A 5,079-nucleotide genomic window follows, 5' to 3' on the forward strand; every position below is an offset into this window, starting at 1 on the left:
TTCTCGTATTAAAAAAAAAAAATCTGATAAAATATGACAAAGCATTCTTTGACATAGGCAATGAAGGTTTCTTAACTGAGCACCATAATGCCTCAGATTTACCTCGTAATGACTTAGTACGGGCTAAATCGAACTTAAGAGCTCTAACAGGACATGATACTCTTTCCAGTTCGTTGCCTACGATCTCTGATAAGCAAGGAATATCAAAGATTTAGGCCAAGGACGAGAAGGCAGTTCATATTTGGCCAGGAAACCAAGTTGAAGTGAACAAGTGGCTTTTTTCTTGTAGAAAAGCCGATGTTCTTACTGAAGGCATGAAGTTCACTGACCCTTTTAGCCGAAGCCAAGCACACTAGGAAAAGTGTCTTGAGGGTGAGATCCTTCAGGGAGGCTGAATGTAATGGCTCAAACCTGTCTGACATGAGGAACCTTAGGACCACGTCTAAGTTCCATCCAGGAGTTGCCAAACGACGTTCCTTAGAGGTCTCGAAAGACTTAAGGAGATCTTGGAGATCTTTATTGTTGGAAAGATCTAAGCCTCTATGTCGAAAGACCGAAGCCAACATGCTCCTGTAGCCCTTAATCGTGGGAGCTGAAAGGGAGCGAACCTTTCTCAGATGTAAAAGAAAATCTGCGATTTGGGCTACAGAGGTACTGGACGAGGACACAGATGCTGACTTGCACCAGTCTCGAAAGACTTCCCACTTCGACTGGTATACTCTAATGGTAGAAGCTATCCTAGCTCTTGCAATCGCACTGACTGCCTCCTTCGAAAAGCCTCTAGCTCTTGAGAGTCTTTCGATAGTCTGAAGGAAGTCAGACGAAGAGCGGGGAGGCTTTGATGGACATTCTTTACGTGGGGCTGACGTAACAGATCTACCCTTAGAGGAAGACTTCTTGGAAAGTCTACCAGCCATTGAAGTACCTCGGTGAACCACTCTCTCGCGGGCCAGAGGGTAGCAACCAACGTCAACCTTGTCCCTTCGTGAGAGGCGAACTTCTGCAGTACCTTGTTGACTATCTTGAATGGTGGGAATGCATATAAGTCCATAAAAGACCAATCCAGTAGAAACGCATCTATGTAGATTGCTTCTGTATCTAGGACTGGAGAGCAATAGATTGGTAACCTTTTGGTCAACGAGGAGGCAAAGAGGTCTATGGTGGGTTGACCCCAAGTAGCCCAAAGACTCTTGCCCACGTCCTTGTGGAGGGTCCATTCCGTGGGTATCACCTGACCCCTCCGACTGAGACAGTCTGCCAAGACGTTCAAGTCCCCTTGGATGAATCTCGTCAACAGGGAGATGCCTCGAATTCTTGACCATAAGAGAAGGTCCCTTGCGATCTCGAGCAGCGTGAAGGAGAGTGTGCCTCCTTGCTTGGAGATGTACGCCAAAGTTGTGGTGTTGTCTGAGTTGACCTCTACCACTTAGTTTCGAAGAAGCTTTCTAATATCATCAAGGCCAAGTGGACTGCTAATAGCTCCTTGCCGTTGATGTGCATGCTCTTCTGACTTGAGGTCCACAGACCCGAGCATTCCCGACCGTCCAGGGTCGCACCCCAACCCAAACCCGACGCGTCTGAGGACAACACGTGGTTTGGGTTCTTGACTGCTAGGGATAGTCCCTCTCTCAGACTGATATTGCTGTCCCACCATTTCAGGCATGCCTTTACTGGTTCGGAGACTGGGAATGATACCGTCTCTAATGTCTTGTCCTAGTTCCAGTGAGAGGCTAGATGGAACCGGAGAGGCAGAAGGGGTAGTCTCCCTAGTGAGACAAACTGCTCCAGGGATGAGAGAGTCCCTACGAGACTGTTCCAACTCCTGACTGAATAAACGTTTTCTTTTCAGCATTAGTTGGACTTCGAGCAGGGCTTGACTGCGAATCTCCATCCCCAAATATAGAATAATCTGGGATGGGATCAGTTGGGACTTTTAGGTTGACCAAAAGTCCCAACTCCCTGGCCAGACTCAACGTCCAATGTAGATCCTGCAGACAGCGAAGACTGGACGATGCTCTGAGAAGCCAGTCGTCCAAGTACAGGGAGGCTCGGATCCCCGAAAGATGGAGGGATTTTGCCACATTCCTCATGAGCCTCGTAAACACGAGAGGCGCAGGACTAAGGCCAAAGCACAGGGCTCGAAACTGGTACCCCACATTCCTGTAAACAAACCTCAGAAACGGTTGGGAATCCGGGTGTATAGGAATGTGGAAGTATGCCTCCTGAAGGTCGAGAGAGACCATCCAGTCGCCTTCATAAATGCTGTCAAGACAGCCTGGTAGACTTCATCGTGAAGTTTGTCTTGACAATGAACACATTGAGCGCACTTGCCTCTTACGTACTCCTGCAGTGAACATGGCTGCCAGATCATTGGAGCCATCCCTGAGGGACTTGTTCCTGCAGAGAACGTGGCTGTCAGATCATTGGAGCCATCCCTGAAAGCCTTGTTAATGCATGACATAATTGTACAGCAAAACTTCAAACGCTCGAAAATAGCTCTGAAGTCGACCTGTAAAATCTTGGAGCGTCTCATGGCCAGGCGCCAGGGAGAGTCTATGAGGTTTGAGAAGTCTATCTGGGCAGAGGCAGGAACTCCCAAGCCGAGAACTTCTCTCGTGTCATATCAGACTCTCGCTCTATAAGCCAGCTTAAAAGTAGGGAAAGCAAAGGCTGTCTCCCCCAAACTCCTCCTGGTGATAAACCAGTCGCCTAGCAAACGTAAAGCTCTCTTAGAAGAGCGAGAGAGCACTAGCTTATAAAACAACGGCTTTGAAGTAGCTAGGCCTAGTGTAAGCTCTGACGTTTAGGCGAACGAGGAGCAGCAGTTACAAAAAGATCCGGACAAAGATCCTTAAAAATCAGCATGATTTATTTAAAGTCCATAGAGGGCTAAGCAGCTTTAGGCTCCTCTCTGTCTGACAGAGTCCTCAAGGGAATATCAGTAGGAGGGGGAACAGCAACTTCCTCATCTGAAGGAACCTTGTCCGACAATAGCCGAGTCTCAAGCAAGGGAGAGACCTACCGTGGTGGCAATGCTTTACAAGCAGAGTCCACACACACTGGTGCATTAGTAGCGGACCAGGACGCAACGTCATGTAACTGCTTGACAGTCTGTGAACTGTCAACAACAACAGGTGCGTGAGGACGCACAGCGTCCACTCGAGACTGCTTTGACCGCCTAGTCTGAGCAGTCCAAACAACTCTAGAATGCGGAGGTTGACGCTCAGCGTCAAAACAAGTCAACTCCAATTGTTGGCGAACGTCCTGAACGTCAACAGGAGCATCAGCAAGTGGCCTAACGTCCAAATGTGGCTGAAAATCCACACGAGACCGCATTGAGTGTGGTTCTAAACAACCTGACTGACGTGACTTGGCTACGCCAACGTCAACAGGACGCACAAAGGAATGTTAGGGTGGCTGAAGGCCAGGATCTCGATGAGATAAACGGCTAGGCTCAACGGACTTATCGGCAGAATAGTCTTCCATAAGGGAGGCAAGCTTATTCTCCATGTCTTGCCGTACAACCCATTCAGGATCAACGGGAATGGTTGCGGTAAGAGACGAGGGTAACGTCTGTGACTGCAAAACCTTGCCTACAAGAAGACTCTCGGAGTCTGTGTTACGCTTTTGTTTAGGCGGCAAGCAGTCTTCCGATGACTGCATAGGGTCAGAGCTGTCCTAATGGTTAAAACCAGGACGCTGGACCTGTCCTGAAAGGACTGACTTTCGCTTAAAGGGCCTCGAAACCTTGTTCCACGGTTTCTTATGCGAAAAGCCTTCGGATGACGAGGAGAAAATCGTCTCTCTCGCCTTATGGTAGGGGTGATCTTGGTAAGATACACCTGATACCATAGAGGGAACGTCTGTTCGCTGATCAAGGCCTCTCGAACCCATAAGTCGTACGACATTACTTCTCCCCTGGGCTTGGGAGCTTGCAAGAGGTCCCGGACTAGGCGAACGACAGGCACGAACAGACGAACCCTCGGTCGCAACACTGATAACACTTTGCGCAATATCACTTTATCACTACGATTTTCTGTTTTGTACTTAATTCACTAAAATGTTATTTTTATTAAAATAAATTTTTGAATATACTTACCCGGTGATCATATAAGCTGTCAGCTCTGCTGCCCGACAGAAAAACCTAAGGACAAAATACGCCAGCGATCGCTATACAGGTGGAGGTGTACATCAACAGCGCCATCTGTCGAGCAGGTACTCAAGTACTCCATGTCAACACAGAACCAATTTTCTCCTCGGCCCACTGGGTCTCTATTGGGGAGGAAGGGAGGGTCCTTTAATATATGATCACCGGGTAAGTATATTCAAAAATTTATTTTATTAATAAAAATAACATTTTTCAATATTAAACTTAGCCGGTGATCATATAAGCTGATTCACACCCAGGGGGGTGGGTAGAGACCAGCATTACATGTTGACATTATTAAGAGCTAAGTATTTTGTATTTCATTTTAGCAGTTATTCAAAATAACAAACATAAAATAAATAAGTACCTGGTAAGGAAGTCGACTTGAACAATTACTCTGCCTTTTTAAGTACGTCTTCCTTACTGAGCCTCGCGATCCTCATAGGATGCTGAGCGACTCCTAGGAGCTGAAGTATGAAGGGTTGCAACCCATACTAAAGGACCTCATCAAAACCTCTAATCTAGGCGCTTCTCAAGAAAAGAATTTGACCACCCGCCAGATCAACCAGGATGCGAAAGGCTTCTTAGCCTTCCGGACAACCCAAAAACAACAATAAAAAACATTTCAAGAGAAAGATTAAAAAGGTTATGGAATTAGGGGAATGTAGTGGTTGAGCCCTCACCCACTACTGCACTCGCTGCTACGAATGGTCCCAGGGTGTAGCAGTTCTCGTAAAGAGACTGGACATCTTTAAGATAAAAAGACGCGAACACTGACTTGCTTCTCCAATAGGTTGCGTCCAATATACTCTGCAGAGATCTGTTTTGTTTGAAGGCCACTGAAGTTGCAACAGCTCTAACTTCATGTGTCCTTACCTTCAGCAAAGCATGGTCTTCCTCATTCAGATGGGAATGAGCTTCTCGTATCAACA

This window comes from Palaemon carinicauda, chromosome 37 (assembly GCF_036898095.1).
Source record: "Palaemon carinicauda isolate YSFRI2023 chromosome 37, ASM3689809v2, whole genome shotgun sequence".
Classification (NCBI taxonomy): domain Eukaryota; kingdom Metazoa; phylum Arthropoda; class Malacostraca; order Decapoda; family Palaemonidae; genus Palaemon; species Palaemon carinicauda.